This window comes from Tenrec ecaudatus, chromosome 9, assembly GCF_050624435.1.
Source record: "Tenrec ecaudatus isolate mTenEca1 chromosome 9, mTenEca1.hap1, whole genome shotgun sequence".
NCBI lineage: Eukaryota > Metazoa > Chordata > Mammalia > Afrosoricida > Tenrecidae > Tenrec > Tenrec ecaudatus.
Window position 1 is genome coordinate 17,750,243 of NC_134538.1, and position 17,988 is coordinate 17,768,230.

General features: G+C 42.5%; 1 protein-coding gene and 1 pseudogene across 1 annotated transcript in view; both read right to left on the reverse strand.

The window, feature by feature from the left end:
* The window catches only part of ADAMTS17 (ADAM metallopeptidase with thrombospondin type 1 motif 17), a 434,502-nt gene that overhangs the window by 292,817 nt on the left and 123,697 nt on the right, over nucleotides 1-17,988 (reverse strand). The window lies entirely within an intron of this gene.
* On the reverse strand, nucleotides 4,484-9,153 carry LOC142456951 (ras-related protein Rab-1A pseudogene; annotated as a pseudogene).

The following is a 17,988-nucleotide window of genomic DNA, read 5'->3' on the forward strand; positions in this document are numbered from 1 at the left end:
AGGCACCTCTACCTACATCTCTGTCTGATGAACTGAAAGTGCTGCCTTAAACACTCTTCATAATGGACAACAGACATGCCATGGTCAGACCTCTCTAACAGCATAGTCCCCAGTCATGGACAGATTAACACCGAGAAAACTGGAAACACGCAGGATTCTAACCAGTTCCCTCTGTGTCTTTTTCTCCAACTTAAGTAAATTCTTCTTAATTCTGAGTACTTTAGTAAGAAGCTGTAAAAGCATACTTTTGCTCTCATTAGATTTTTTATTCTATAAGGCGCACACATTGACAAGTTTAAAGAATATCAGCCCTGTTCCACTAAGATCTCATAATTAATAAAATTTTATCCAGGTAACTTGATTTAGCTAAAATTTTATTTAATTCAGATTCCATGCAGTCACCCTTATAAAGTGTAAAAATCTGTTTTTTCAGTGTACTTGTAAGATTTGTCCCATCAAAGTCTAATTCTAGAATATTTTCATACCTCCTCAAATAAACCTTGTGGTCATTAGCAGACACTCTCATCCTCAGGTTTGTTTACTCTTCTGGCAATCCACAGCACTTTCAGTGTTCCTTGCCTATAATATAAATGCATCAATTCTTCTGTAGTTTCATTACTCATTGCCCAGCTTTCACATGCACATGAAATGGTTAAAAAGCCCATGGCATGGGTCAGTCACACCTTAAATCCTTAAAGTGACATCCTTGCCCCTTAACATTTTAAACAGGCGTTGTACAGCAGATTTGCCCAAAGAAAATGCTCCCCCTTTTTTCAAGTTTTGAAGAATTTCTTTTTACTTGGATCCATAATCAACACTCTAAAAGCAGAAGTTAGGATATCAAATACCATATTGCTTTGAGCCAGTCTGCTGCAAAATACCTCTCTAAAGGATTAATAAGCAGATACTGTATATACTCAAGTATAAGCCGAGCTTTTTAGTGCATTTCTGAAATCATTTTATTGGGGGCTCATACAACTCTTATCACAATTCATACATACTTCCATTGTGTGTCAAACACATTTGTACATTTGTTGCCCTCATCATTTTCAAAACATTTCCTTTCTACTTGAGCGAGCTCTTGGTATCAGCTCCTCATTTTTCCTCTCCCTCCCTGCTCCCCCTTCCTCATGAACGCTTGATAATTTATAAATTATTTTTATTTTGTCATATCTTACACTGTCTGTCAGCTCACTGCATCCTCTACTGTTGCCCTTTAATTTCTTAAGCACTAATTTTATGGACATTGATTAAGGAATCAAGTAAAATGAAATCCTTGGTAACTTCAATCTTTTCTCAATCTAACATAATGTTACTTATTGGTCCAGTTATGAGCATTTGGATTTTCTTTACACTGAGTACCATAGAGAGACTACAAGAGAATGATGCGTAGCACCTTACAAGAAATTAGGGACCTATTCTGAAAGCAGATGAAACAAGTGTATACTAGAAACCTAACATTCAAAGGAAATTCAAGAGCTAAGGAATGACATAGCAGAAATCAAAAACAAAGTACTGGTTCTGACCAATAGGATCAAAGAAATGGACACCCAAATCAACAAACTCAGACAACCAAGCAGAATTCAACCAACCAGAGAAACAAACAAAAAAGCAAAATAAGCTGAAGAAAGCATGAGGATGATGTGGGAATACCCTGACGTGAAACAATATGTGATCTACAGGGGTGCCTGAGCAGGAAGAAACAAATAAATCTAGTTAAAATTGCAAGAGAATTCTAGGATGAAAATGTCCCCATATCACAAAGGAGGGTATGATAACCATTCAGGAAGCAGAGAGAACACCAAATAGATTAACACCTCACCCCCACCCCACCCAAAAACCACACCGAGACTTATAGCAATCGAATTATCCAACTTCAAGAAAAAGGAGAGAATCGTGATAACAGCTAGAGAGGGAAAAAGCAGTCATACATAAAAGTAAACAGATAAGAATACACTCAGACTTCTCCAAGGAGACCATGCAGGAACACATTCCAAAAGTTGAGAGATGACAACCACAATTCAAGATTCCTTTATCCAGTGATGCTTCCCATCAAATTTGAAGGAAAAAGAAAAGTTTTCACAAAGATAATGTTTAGAGAATTCGTAAAAACAAAACCAGCATTAAAAAAATCCTTTCCAGTTCTTTATGAGCAGAAAAATAAGAACTGTAGCACTCAAATGTGAACCGACCACAGGGTGTAACCCCATTCAGAAACCAACACACTGAAAACAGCGCCTAGAACATTAGAGATCTGGTGGAAACATGTTCCATGTTTGTGGATCAGAAGACGCAATATTGTGAAACTATCAAGACTACTTAAAGCAACCTACAAATTCAATGCAATCCTGATCCAAATTTTAGCATCATTCTGTAAAGAACTGGGAAAGCTGATTACCAAATTCGTATGGAAAAAGCCCCAAATAGGCAAAAAACTCCTCAAAAAGAAGATCAAAGTAGGGGGTCTTGTACTACCTGACTTTAAAACCTACTATACAGCCACAGTTTTAAAACAGCCTGCTATTAGTATGAGAGATACTCAGACCAATGATCAGGACAGAACAAACAGAAATAAAAACATCTGCTTATAGACAACTGATTTTTGACAAAGGCCCCCAAAGCATTAAATGGATAGTAGATGCCCTCATCAAAAAATGGTGTTAGAAAAACTGGATACCCATCTGCCGAAAATGAAACAAGGCCAATATCTTAACCCATGTACAAAACCAAACTCAAGGTGGCTCAAAGACCTGAATGTAAAACCCACAGCTATAAAAATCATCCATAAGAAAATTGGGACAAATCTAAGAGATAACAAAGGAAGCATGATCAGTAGATGACAAAATAGATGAGTGAGACCTGTTAGAAAGGAAATACTGTATACATCAAAAGAGTTCATTAAAATAGTAAAAAGAGAGTCCACATACTGGGAATAAATATTTAGTAATGACGTAACAGACAAAAGACTAATTACTAAAATCTAACATATTTTACATGCCTATAAAAAGACCCCAAAACTTTACCCTTCAGATTCCTTGTCCCTCAGATCTAAATATTGGTCTGAATGATTGAAAAAGAAGGAAAAGTAAAACTGAAGTGGACTTGGAGTCTTTAATAACTCACAATTTCATTTCAAACATAGGAAACAAAAACAAACCCAAAAAACTAATAACCCTCTGAGAAAGTAGGCAATGGACCTGAATAGACAATTCACAAAGGATGGCACCCAAAAGGCTAATAAAAACACGAGGAAATACTCCTGTTACGAGCCATCCAGGAAATGCAAGTCAAAATAACCATGAGTTACCATCTAACACCCATAAAAAAACAAAACAAACTGAGGACAACAAATGCTGGAGAGTATGTGGTGACACTGGAACTCTTATCCACTGCTGGTGGGTTTCTAAATACGTGCATCCAAGTGGAAGGCAATATGACTCTACCTAATAAAACAGATGACAACCGAAATACCTTATGATCCAGCAGTACTATTATTGGGCACATACCCAAAAGAAATAAGAAACAGATCACAACAGACGTTTGCTACCCCATGTTCACTGCAGCACAATTCACAGTAGCAAGAAGCTGGAAAACATCCTGAATGCCCATCAGTAGAAAACTGGATTAAAAAAAAACAACTCTGGTATATACATACAAGGGGATCACATGACACTTAATACATTTGTGAAATCTGCTTGGAAACATGTTTCAAACACCCATCTGTTTGATGGCACCTCCCTCGTTTTGTTTTGTTGTTGTTCTTTCACCTCTTCTATGTCATCAATTTGCTGTCCTTTCATGTCCCTCTTCATCCACAGAATCAAAAAACGTCACATGGAGCAAGGTCAGGTGATTCACCTGCATGAGGTACACTGTTTTTTAGGGTTTTTTTTTTTTTTTTTTGCCAAAAGCTGGCACATTGAGATGGCTGTGTGAGCAGGTGAATTGTCCTGGTAGTAAAAACAGTCCCCCATCTGCCACAAATCAGGCCTTTTCTTTGTCGTACATTGTTACACAATATTTTTAGAATATCTAAATAGAGAGCTTGATTAATAATGACCTGGGAGAATGAACCCCAAATGCACGATCCCCCTAACATCAAAACCACAAATGAGCATCTGTACTGATCTTTGATTTCACTTGATGAGCTTTGGAGGGTGATGTGCTGATGGTGTGTTCCACTGGCTTGATTGATGTTTGCTTTCGGGGTCATAAGAATAGCACCAGGTCTCAGCACCAGCAATGACCTTAGGAACAAAGCCTGGGTCACATTGGAGCTGTTCTTTCAAAGAACGCCATGTTTCCATTCAATGCTCTTTTTCCCGGTCAGTCTGAAGCCAAGGCCCAAATTTCCCAGTGACTCTTCTCATTCCCAAATATTGTGTTTAAATTCACGGAACCAACAAGCTCCAAGATAGTCCAAACAACTTCCCCATCTTTTCCATGGTCTGTGAGCACAAGTGCACGCATTTTGTTGACATTCTCAGCTGTTCAGGAAGTTGACAGTGTCCAGAATGACATTTGTCAACTGGCATTTCACCTTTTGGAAAGGAGAAAAACAATCGTTCACTTGAGTTTTTCCCATAGCGCTGTCTTTGTAAGCTGTATTCAACATCTCACATGTTTTGTGCTGCATTTTTCCCAAACAGGAAACAAAATTTCCAGCCACACACTGTTCTCTTAAATCAGCCATCACAAAAAATTAGATTCGAGCAAAGCTGTTTTTTTGAAAAAAATTCACTGTGACCAGAGAGAACCTTCCCTGTTGACACCACTGGGTGCACTAACTCAGAGCAAGTTGCTCGATGCTCGCCTAGTGGGAAAAATGTGTGCTACAAAAGCTCCACCCGATGGAGCTTTTTCCTTTTTTCTGGGGGGTGGGGGGTTAAGGGCTCGTGTACAATGGAATACTACACCTCCCTAAAAAAACAGTGATGAAACCATGAGACACCTCAAGACTGGAGGGAGCTGGAAAACATTCTGTTGTGTGAAGTGCGTCAATCACAGAAGGACAAATGCTGTGTGGGCCCACTGCTGTAGGAACAAGCAGAATAGGCGCACAAGGTCAGGCTTGTAGGGCTTCCAGTCTGCTGTCTGAGGGGTCAGATTGCCTGGTAGAGAGTCTGGTCCCAGTGACCATACACCATCTGCTCTAGGTATTTTGAAAGTCTCTTGGCCAGAGGTCAGCTGGGAACAAATGGTCAAGAGAGAAGGGATTTTTTCTATAGCTTGGCTGTCAAGTAAATCTATAATGAGGTGCCCCGTGATCTCCTCCAATGAAGAGGAGAGGGGAAAGGGAGCAAACATGTCTGGGGGAACACAAATGCAGGTCTGTCGGTAGGAAAAGAGAGAGGACCGAACCCCAGTTGGAGGAAGAATCACTGAAAAGGCCGTGCCTTTGGTGGTATGCACTGAATGGGCCGCGTTGGCCTGGGCTTCTGGGTGCATGCTGTGGACCCAGGCTGAGTGATGTGGCGTGCTGGGACACTGAATCCTGGATCTTCAAGGTGCACAGCATGCTCCAGAGGCGGCAGCAATGAGATCCCATGTGGGAACTCCGCTGGGTGCTCTGGACTCTCAGACGCACTTGTTACCAGAGGACTTAAGTTGGAAAATTCACGGTGTCTGAGGAAGCAGAGGACTGGCGTACCGAGACCGGTGAGCTGTTGGCAGGCAGACAAACGAGGCTTTGCTATATCGATGCCCTATATGCTGTATTAACTCATGTATTCTTCCGGCAAACCTGTGACGGAAATTCTATTTTATTTTGCTTTTGTTTGTTCTTATTAGGGTGTACCTCAGAGGTTTTATTTTATTGGGGGGGGTCACCCTCTTGAGATTGTGTTATATGTTTTTTTGTAAATGAAACCCAAAATTGATGAAACTATAGGGACAGCAAGTAGAATAAAGGTTTGAGTGAGGGGTGGAGTACAGGAGACAACGTCAAGGAGTCCAGGAAGGAAAAAGTATGTTTGGAAACTGACTGTGGAAGCAATTGTATAATTCTGCTTGATGTGATTGAACTATGGGATGATATGACATATGTATTAACTCTCAATAGTCACCCACAGAAAGGGAACACAGAAGATATGGGTGCTATAGCAAAATGTGGCGAAGAAACTGGATGGTGCCCAGCTGTCAGATAAAATAGTGCCCTAAGTCCTAAAGGCTTATCTCCAAACCAGCAGGCATCTAAGCGAGATGCCAACTACTTAGTTCTTCCACGTGGAAGAAGCACACCATCATCAGCCACTGAAGGAATATAAATGACATAATCCAGAATCGAGGAGAGATGAGTATCAGAGCCCACATTGTGAGACTCCAGTTTCCAGAAGGCTACGACGACAGCGTGAGCTCAAGATTCATTTGTGGGAACTGCGTCGGAAACAAGCCTTTGGTGAGCTCCTTCCATCCACCAGTGAGGGATGAGAAGCCAGAGGTTACTAAACAGAGGACTTGGAGAGGTGAGTATGGCAGACCAAAGGCATAATAAATCTTAGTTGAACAGTTAAAACTTTGTCAGCCGATCCTTCCTCTGATGCATGCTGAACCTGAGCTGGTGTCCAACATTTCCTGTATACTTGTTTTGTTTTGGTTTGTTCATATTAGGACGTATCTCACAGGTGTTATGTCATCCGAGGTCACCCTCTCGAAGTTGTGTTATATGTTTGTCTGTCTGAAACTCAGGACTGACTGATGAGCCTATAAGGACAGCAAGTAGAACAAGGGTTTTGAGAGTGGGCTGGGTACAATGGTGATGGAAGTAAAAGAGAGATGCCAAGGAATCCAGGAAGAAAATGAATGTTTGGAAACTGTTGTAGCAATTGTACAACTCTGCTTAATATAAGTCAACTATGGAATGATATATGTATTCACTCTCAATTAATAATGATAAAAAATTTTCAGTGGCTGAAATTCATCTTCAAAAGACCAAATAAACCCGACATCTAAACATGCCAATGCAAACATCAAAACTAAATACATTCTGACCCACCACTGTTATCAGGAAAGCAACAAGGATTGCATGCATTATTTTAGAAACCAGCACACAAGGTTGAAAACAGTTCTAAAAATGAAGTTAGCTGTCTTGAGTCAAAGGCATAAAAAAAAAAAAAAAAAAACCTTTGTGGAGACTGCAAGAATCTGTTGTAATGGGGCGACACCCAGTATAATGGAGGCAATTTTGTTTTTCCACTTGGGTTCAGATCGTAAATTCGTTGCAATAAGAAAAGGATGGAGGCAAATGTGAGCTGCGGCTTCCACCTGAGTGGCTTGAGTGGAGTGTTCTGAATTTTAACATTAGACTTCTCTGCACTGCCAGCTGCTGCTCCAGGGTCCATCCGCTTCTTTAATCTCAGCTGCCATCGTCATGAAAGATTTTTCTATATTCATTGTGCTTTTAGGACTAGTTTCCAAAAATGGAATCAGCAAATTCCTTTGCTGTTGTGTAGTCCAGTGCTTTCTTTGTAGTCAGATCACATTTATTCTCTACCAACAACTTGACGTTTTCATGGCATAAGGATCTAATTCCTATAGCTACTGTTCGACATTATTGAAGGTCTCCTGATCTGTTACATCATACACAACTATGATGCCATGGGCTGTAATAACTGCAGGTGATTATTCAAAATCTTTTATGGCCTGCTGTGTACCGTATTTGAAGCTCGGTTGTTTTCCCATCTAACTTGATAGTCCTTATTTTGAAAAGGACACCAATCATGCTTATGTAGCTTTCTGTCTAATGCCATCTACAAACCTGAGGATAGAAGAACCCTATTGAGCAATTTTACTTCACACTATTCTGTGTTCAGGAGCAAGTCCATTCTATAGCTTGTATTAAAGTAGCTGAAAGAAGACACTTTCTGTGGACTTCTGCTTGTGTGGGGAGGCCTGGCCTATTTAGACTCCCTGAGATCTTGTGTTGGATCCTCTACAAATGCAGGGGTTCCCTCAGAAGCAGCATGTGGTCCCATCTCCCACACAGTTGGCCAGATCAAGAGCCATCTACATTCTCTTCCCCAGTCTGCCAAGTGGATTGTGCGTGTCTTAACCATCTTGTCACACTAAAGTGAGCCTCTGCATAAAGAATGCTTTGAAAACAGTGTGAGAGCTCGCCGCATTCAGCCCAATAACTGGTGTCACAACCAATTCCTTGCAGCTATTTAAGATTCATCCAAACAGAACAATGAGCACTGTGGTGTAAACACAGAAAGAGAGCCCAGGAAGGAAGGGGATGTCCAGGTAAGCATGAGGAGGTGCCTCTGTGTGCTAGCAGCTCTTGGCCTTAAGGCTGAGCATCCGGCTCTGGATTACTCTGAACACCAAGTTGCAGGCAACCCAGAGGCTCCTGCCAGCTTATTGGGATCAAAGGGATCATGGCATGCTTGAACAGGACGATATTTTAAGAACACCTGCAGAGTGTTGGAAATATGGAAGCGGGGATACCACTGTGACTGCTTGGGAGTTGGGGTTCACTCCAGACAGAGGTCAGGAATTCCAACTGCTTTGCAGTGAAGAGAGTCCTGTACAGGGGAAACTGCACAGCTCATTTGGGACAAAAATCATAAGTTCAAAAGCTATTGGGATCTGAACAGGTATAGGGGTGAGATAAGTTTATTTATTGTTTTATAATGTTCTCTTGAACTGTGTCTTTGACACAGACATGCTTTATTAGTGTGTTAACCACAAAATGGGTAATATTCAATTCCATAAGTAAACTCTTTAAATATTTTCCTTCTCAAAATACTCAGTCCTCTCACTTTATCTCTCATTGACCCATTTTGGCTAAGGTCATAGGTAAAAGAAAAGTTTGGCTTTCTCTTAACTGCGCCATGAAGAAAGCAACAACACAAAACCGAGGATGAACAGAATATGAACTTCAAAAAAGGGAACCACAGATATGGCCCACTGGAAACTAGATAAAAGAGGACAATTACTACTTGGTTTAGGTAGAACACTGCCATATGGGAACGTGGGCCTGGAGCTGTCCTCTACTGATCTTTCTAGAGAAACCAGGAATATGAGGTATTTAGGAGAAAGCACTGGCATCTTTATTTTTTAATACAAGAAAATAATACAAAATTACAGTATGTCAGAAGTCAGATGCAGGCCCTGGGTAACCAGTCTGTGACTGACGTATGGGTGATGGGTCATGTTACTACTAGTCACAGTGCTATTTACCTGCGCTGGCCCTGGGCTGTTATCATGAGCCAGAGTCCCTTGAACAGGGGATCAAGAGTAGGGCAAAGAAGGCAGGCACCCAGCACACGACAATCACAATGATGGCTGCCCTGGTAACTACACAAACAGGGTGACTATGCTGCCATGGCCTTCGGGTTTCCAACGCAACCACCTAGCAGACATATCGACATGAGTGTCCAAGTGGGGTCAGCAACAGAGGGCAGAAGCAGTACACTCAAGGACTGCCACAGTGGGATAGATGTTCAAGTGCACAAGGTCTTCTGTATCCTTTTTAGATTCTCATAGCTCTTTGTTGCCCGTCTACTCCCAGCCCATGCAGGGAGTGGATTGGTGAAGAGTACATCCCAGGCCCAGAGGGCATCCTTGCCTCAAACCTAGCCTAGACCCGAAATACAGGGGACCAGCAAACCAGTTCTTGGAGCTTCCTTAGCCCACGTGGGTCACACCACCTTAGACCCTAATGGCACTGCCACATGCCCACTGGGCCCCTATAGCCCTATCACTGTACCAGCCAAATTGAGTTCCCCATAGCTGTCCCCAACGGTGCTTGCCACCTCTCACCACTGTTGACCACAGAGTCACTGCAGCACCTGCCTACACAGCAGCCTGATCAGGCTCCAAAGTAGGCCACAGGCATCCCTTGAAAACACCATTGCCAATCACACAGTGAAAGTACACAAGGTCTCTTGGTCTCCCAGAAATATGGCGCCCAGCTCTTAGAAATCATCATGTAAACAACAGCATACCACATCACTCCCAACAAGTAAACAAGAAAGACAAACCACATCAGCAGAGCTAACGACACGGATAGAAGAATCAGACGTGGATGTGCCACAAAAAGAAATTTTCAGAAGGCTGGTTGGAGTAATGCAGGAGATAAGGGAAACAACACAGACTAAGAATGCAATGATAGAGGGGATGAATTCCATGCACCAAAGGGAAATACAAGAGCTAACAGATGAAGTAGCAGAAGTTGCACACAAGATCACTAATCTCATGAACAGACTAAAGGAGGCTGAGAACCGTTATCAGTGATCTTGAAGACAATCAGGCAGACCTCAGAAAACTAGAAAAACAATCAAACAAGATAATAAAAGAGGCGGAAGAAAATCCGAGATCAGTGACTGATGCTATGAAAAGGACCAACATTCGAATTATTAGCCTACCAGAATAAGACACAGCAAAGAAGTCAACAGCTAAACTAACAAGGGAATTTCTGGAAGAAAACTTCCCCACCCTAATGAATGAGAATCAGTCGCTCACACAGAAAGCAGAGAGGACACCAAGTAGACTAAACCCCAGGAAAACCTCACCAAGGCATATCATAGTTAAAATATCCAACTTTGAGGGAAAAAATAATCCTAAGAGCAGCAAGAGAAAGGAAGACAGTCACACACAAGGGCTTTCAAGTAAGAATATGCTCAGCCCTATCAACAGAAACCATGATGAGGAGGAGAGCGTGGACTAATATATTCCAAAGATGAAAGAAAACAACGCCTCCCTTAGAATCCTTTACCCAGCCAAATCATCTATTAACACATTGCAGACGGATCCTGAGTTTACGTGGGTTTCGCGCGCCATCTGTTACGATGGATCGGGAGATAACTCGTGATTTCTACATGCCGTCTTCAGATGCCCTCTGCTTGGATATATTTTAATTACTTCATCTATTTAGGTGTTTACATCAGTAGTGAATGTATCAAACTCAATTGTCTTCATGTTCTTTTTGTTTACTTAGCATTTTAGTGCATTTTTGGTTAAATCAATTAGTTATTATTTGTTTGAATTGTTTTGCAGGAAGTTGTGCACTTATCATGATTAAGCCTCAGTGAAATGTAAAACATCCCCTACATCGCTCAAGTGGCTTCCCATTACACAAAAAGACATGAAGAAATTCTTAGCCCTGATTCTTCTAGTGGGGCAAACGAGAAAAGATAGCTGGAAAGATTATTGGTCAACAGATCCTCTAATAGCTCCCCCAACATTTTCTCAGACTATGAGTCATAATAGATTTTAACAAATATGGGATTTCTGGCACTTTAATGATAACACAAAAATGGACAATAGCTCTGGAAGACTCTTTAAAATTCAACTTGTGCCAGAATACTTCCTCAATAAATTCAGGACACTTTACAGACCAAAGCAACAGTTGGATTTGGATGAGGGGATGATTCCATGCATAGGATGCCTGAGGTTTCGAACTTAAAACCCAGCAAAGATTACAAAGTCTGGTATACTTGTTAGGATGCGATCTTGTCTCCACAGAACCTGGAATGGGCATGTAGACTCTACCAGGAAGCACCAAACTATGAGGACAGGGTGGTCACATGGAAGGAAGCATGAAAGAGAGAGCTACGGGGCTGGCCCAAATCAGAGCCAAACTGACCCCCTCTTTGGAAGTGGGCATGACGGAGAGCAGGTTGGGGAGAGGGGCCAGAATTCCACGCCAACATGGAGGCAGGCCAGGAGGGAGGAAGAGAAATAGAGTTGGAGTGAGCCCCACACTGGCACATGATGCTCAGAGGATGATGTCCCTGCTGGGAGCTAGTGGGACACAGAGGGGACTGGGCAAAGACAATAGCACATATCACGCTGTCTCCTCACTGGAGCAGACTGTAACAGAGGACATTTATGGGGTCACATGGTGGGGAAGCAGCATGGTCTGAACCCCCCAAAAGGGAGCAAATCAAGAAGGGAACATATCTGAATAAACAATGGGACCAATGGTTCCAGGGGGCCACGGGGGAGGGGAAGGTCAGGGAAAGGAAGTGGTGTTAACAAACTCAGGGACAAAGGAACAACAAGTGATCCAAAATTGGCAGTGTAGAGGGTGTAAGAGGCCTGGTAGGGCTTGAGCAAGGATAATGTAACCAAGAGGAAATACTGAAATCCAAATGAAGGCTGAGCATGATACTGGGAAAAAGAGGAAAGGAAAAGGAAATAGAGGAAAGAGCTAGGAGGTAAAAGGGCATTTATAGAGGTCTAAATACAGGCATGTACATATGTAAGTACATTTATTTATGATGATGAGGAAATAAATCTATGTACATATAGTTATAGGTTTAGTGCTAGGGTAGCCAATGGACATGGGGTCTCCACTCAAGTACTCCCTCAATGCAAGAATACTTTGTTCTATTAAACTGGCATTCCATGGTGCTCATCTTCCCAACACGATCGTTGAAGACATATGGGTGCATAAGCAAGTGTGGGGAAGAAAACTGACAGTCCCCATCTATCAAAAGATATAGTGTCTGGGGTCTTAAAGGAGTGAAGGTAAACAAGTGGCCATCTAGCACAGAAGCATGAAAGCCCACATAGAAGAAGCACACCAGCCTGTGTGATCACGAGGTGTCAAACAGATCAGGTATCAAGCATCAAGGAATAAAAATCACATTATTGTGAATGAGGGGGAGTGCAGAGTGGGGACCCAAAGGCCATTTGTGGGCAACTGGACATCCCCTTACAGAAGGGCCATGGGGAGAAGACGAGCCAGTCAGGGTGCAGTGCAGCACTGATGAAACATATAAGTTTCCTCTAGTTCCTAAATGCTTCCTCCCCACCCACTATCATGATCCTAATTCTACCTTACAAATCCGGATAGACCAGAGGATGTACACTGGTACAGACAGGAATTGGAAATACAGGGAATACAGGACAGATGAATCCCTCAGGACCAGTGGTGAGAGTGGCGATACCAGGAGGGTGGAGATAAGGTGAGGGAGAAAGGGGGAACCGATTATAAGGATTTACATATAAACCCCTCCCTGGGGGATGGACAACAGAAAAGTGAGTGAAGGAAGATGGCGGACAGCATAAGATATGAGAAAATAATAATAACTTCTAAATTATCAAAGGTTCATGAGGGAGGGGGCAACAGGGAGAGAGGGGGGAAATGAGGAACTGATGCTAAGGGGTCAAGTAGAAAGCAAATGGGCTGAGAGTGATGATGGGAACAAATGTACAAATGTGCTTGACACAATAGATGTATGTATTGATTATGATCATCATTGTATGAGCCCCCAACACAATGACTAAAAAACCAAACCAACCAACAAAAAAAGTTGCCATAATCTTCTGAGCTGATTGCTCTACCTGAATGGAACAGCAAATCCCATTGGAAGCTGTGGCTTTTGACATAATTTTTTTTTCCGGAGGACAAGCATATTACTTGAGAGAATTATATTACTGAGAGAATTTGTCTACTCTCTTCCACTAATCACAGCTACATGTTTAGACACATTTACAATAAATTTTTTAAAAATCCAAGTAGCAATACTTTCTGACTTAACATCATAACAGACAAGGTGACATCATAGATTACTCAGTCATAACAAATTCTAAGAGGGAAAAAAATCTCGAAAAATGATTTGATCTGAGGGAGAAAATGCTGGCCATTGTAAAAAGGCAAAAATTATTTTTTACAAGGTTTCCATTCTTTACCCCAAGTACAAAGGTTAGGAGAGGGTGCTATTTTCCCAGCCTCCCATCCAATCAGTTTAACTTCCTCTGTGCTCACATTTCTGAAACAGCTTCCAGGAACACAGAAGCACCAATTGTGTGGCACTGAGATACTGGACCATGAAATTCCTGGGGGAGGCCTTCCCTTTAGTTCAAGACAGAGGCCATGGGTGCAGCCCCAGGCTCTGTAAGGTTCTACAGCCTGTCATAGTAGGACCACCCACACATTTGGTGGTGGGGGGGGGGGACAAAGAGAGCTATGAAACTAGCCAACAAACTTCAAGAAGCTCACCATTTTTTTTTTACCACTGTTTCACCTGGACTCTGGAACCCAGGGATTTACATAACCGCCTTGCTCATGACTACTTTAGGAACCAAGTCATCTCTTACTTTCTTGCAGGAACAACTTACGATCAACATAATATGCATAGAGATCATGTTCTTTGTAGCCTAAATTCCACACACACAAAAATCAATGTTCTTCCATTCATCAAAACACACAGCGAGCAGTGTTCCATTGTTGGCAATACATTTAACCAGCTCAGCAAAAGTTTTCTGAGGGACAGACCAGAGATTTTGCAAAAATTACGTGTGTGTGTGTGTGTGTGTGTGTGTGTGTGTGTGTGTGAGGAGAACAGATAATATAATTTCTCTAACATGTCAGAGGAGACATTGGGCCATGCAAATGCTGATCACATTCAGTTGAAGGTTGGAATTCATTCACAGCCATCTCAGAAGAAAAGTCTGTCAATTTACTTCTAAAATCCAGCTATTAAAAATGGTATAGAGCACAATTAATTATACTCTGGTGCATATGGTGTTGCCATGAGTTCAACCTCAACGCAACAACAACTTGGTTGGTTTCTTTTATTATGCCAGAAATCCATGGCTCAATTAAACAGACCAGGGCCAGGGCATGTCTCACACGAGAACCTACGAAGAATCAGAGAACTCTGAGCTGTAGTCTCAGCTGGTTCAGAAATAGTCTCAAGTAGCCATTCATTCACAGAGGGGAGTGAATGGGGTACATTCAGGGATGAACACCTTGGTTTGGATGCAATACAGATCTTGATCATAGGACCCTGTGGAAGAGACAAGGGGTGAAGAAGGCACGCCCAGGATTTGGGGGGCATTCGGTGTGCCTCTCAAGAACCCGAGTTCTCCATGCCACTATTTCCACATGAAGGGAGCGCTGTTGGAGTGACTTTCCTGCCCAACAAGGTTAGGGTGCCTGATCTGTCTATGGACTCCGGGAACGAGCTGGGCAGTCTGCGCGTCCCTTCTAGCTCTCCTTGCCTGTCTGGAGAAGGTGAGCCGGCCATCTCACAACCCCTCAGGCTCATTGTACATTTCAGCCTACCTCTGAAGGAGAGTACGACGGTGAATACACCTCTGTTGAAATTTTAGGGAGGGAAACGAGGTATTCCTAGAAGACATATTCCACAACTTTCCGTTTTCCTTGCCCAATCCTCTTCATTGGTATCAAAGCTGATGCTGGCCCACCAATGGTCCCAAGCTCAGGCAGGAGGATGACTAGTAAGCGTAGCTCCTCCAGCAGGAGCAGGGAACCACTAATGCAGTTTCTGGTCTTATTCAGTCCCACAGTATGAAACAGGGATAAGAAACACTCTTTCAAGTTATCAATACTTCTCTAATTCCTAAGGATTTCCAATGTTAATTGAAGAGGTGACTATGGATCAAGCTTCTCAGGCCCCTTGTTTTCTATTTTGTCCTCTTTCTCTGACCTGGAACATGATGCTTCCCCTCTTGAGCCCCTGCCTTATGAATCTCTGCTGATTTCCACTCCCTGCACACCATCTCCCACCACGAGGGTAGGACAGTCATCACATAGTCATGGCTCTTCTCTCGGAGGTACCGAAGCCTTGCCTGTTACCAGGATACTGCCAATGCACGGAACCGCTGGAAACCTTATCCAATAAAGAGCACCCCACCAGCCCCATTTCCTACCATGCAGGCCCGCATAGCGCTGCAGAAAGGGATGTGCCGCTGGTGTTTCTGAGCCGTCCTCACGATTGTCCTCATTTTTAAGCCCCGACGCAGCCACCGTGTCCGTCCATCCTGTTGATGGTCTTTTCTTTTCACTGCCGGCGACTTTACCAAGCGTGATGTCCTTCTCCAGGGACAGGTCTTTCCTGACAGCATGCCAAAGTTCATGGGACTTACGTTTTGCCCTCCTTGCTTCTAAGGAATATTCTGGTTGTACTTCTTCCAAGACAGATTTGTTAGCTCTTTGGGCAGTTCAGGGTGCTTTCAATATTCTTCCCAAAGACCATAATTCAAATGTATCCATTTTTCTTCGGTCTTCCTTACTTAAGGTTCAGCTTTCACAAACGTATGAGGTGATTGAAAACACCAGGGTTTGTGCCAGACCCAGCTTAGTGCTCAGAGCAAAATCCTTGTTTTTCAACACCTTAAAGGGGTGCTGTACAGCAAGTTTACCTACTGTAATGTGTCATTTGATCTAGTGATGGATGCTTCCATCAGCCTTGATTGGGGATCCAAGCAAGATAAAATCCTTAACAACTTTGATCTTTTCTCCATCTATCATGATGATACCTATTGTCTTTTTTGGTGAGGATTTTTGACTTCTTTACATTAAGTTGCAATTCATCCTAAAGGCTGCTACCCTTGATCTTCATCAGATTTAACAATATTGGAGGAAGTGGTGAATAACTTTTTAAAGTAAGTATTTTTATTTAAATGAAGGTACATCAGATATTCCTTTAGCAACACTTGGAAGTTCAACATGACATGGAAGAAAGGTAATTGTAAAAGTAGATTAAAAACAAGCAAACACACATACATGGAAACATATCTTAGCAGAAGAAGCAAAATTGTTAATATCAAACACATCCACATACAGACTCTGCCTGTGACCCAATTTGGAGATCATAATCCTATTTCCAGGATCCAAGGAACAAGGCACAGGGAGATGAGGGATCTGTGAGAACAAGGTATGAGTTGGTAGGGAGCCACCCATTGCTCACAGCACTACAGGTGTGTTGGCATCTCATGGGATTGTGATGGAGAGCCCACACATGAAAAATATTCCAAAAATTAATCATTAAATAAACACTTCCATTTAGGTGATTTCAGACCTTTGCCTCCCCCAATGGTACACCTCATTATTTCTATGATGGCCCACACTGGTTTCCATTCTGAACTCTTGCCATGTATCAAAGACAACTACTTATCACCAGCCAATGCAATGGAGAGATTAATTGAAGCTTCAGGATCATATTTCCTGGCAGTGATCCTTCTGTCTAAATCTCACTTCATTAGAGCTAATTTCCACTGAGCTTAGCTTCTTATTGCATAGACCAGCCACTGGGACAGAATGGATAAGAACTGCCTATTTACCGTAACAGCCCACACGCCGTGCCCTGGTTTGACAGGGCACAAGGAGATACTCTGGTCCGTTCGTGCTGTGTCGCCATACGTCCTTCTCCACTGATCATCAGTAATCGCACCACAATATTCCAACTGCTACACCAGCTGATCTCTGAACTGTGACTAAAAGGCTTTCTCAAGAGCTGCCTTCATATGGCGGGTAATTCTGGCATGTGCAAAGCTCTCTCAGGGTGAGATGCTATTGGAAATCATTTGCTTGGTGAGTCACATGCCAGGGTCTTCTGAGCTCATTAAACTGTGTCCAGAAGTCTCTTCTTGTTTGCTACTTCCTTCTGAGCACTACATATGCATTTTCTGGCTGTAAATTCAAGCCTAACTGTATAATGTTATATCTCAGTAACCCCCAGGAGACCAGATGATGTACAGTAATCCCTCATAATTTTCCTTCCTCAGAGTCCAGATCTGGGCTTCTCGGAGAGGCAGGATAGGTCCTTGGCACGTTTCTCCCTCGGTCTCTATCTGGAATTCCCTTATAAAACATATAAATTGCACTTTTTCTTGTTAATCAAGGTGATCTTTGCTATAGTTGGCTTGTGTTAGAGTCGAAATTTGTTTTCCCTCATGAAAACAAGGAAGACAGTCTTACTCTGAATAGGATAGGCAGGGAAATTGCGCTGAGCTGGGATACAGTGCCAAAGATCATTCCAGACTCCATTACAAATCACCTGACTTAAAATTCCCCTCCGCAAACAGCTATCTATCTGAACACAGGCCTAGAGCTGAAAGCCAATCCAAAACGGGCCCTACCCGAGGGCTGAGTCTAAGGATAAGGTTTCATTTTTCCCTTCCAGGGATACCTTACCCCCTACCTTACCTTTTTCCTTAATCTAGTTAGAAAGCTCTAAATCCTACATGTGATATTGGTCCATAGACCCCTGGGAGTGTAGTATCAGACAT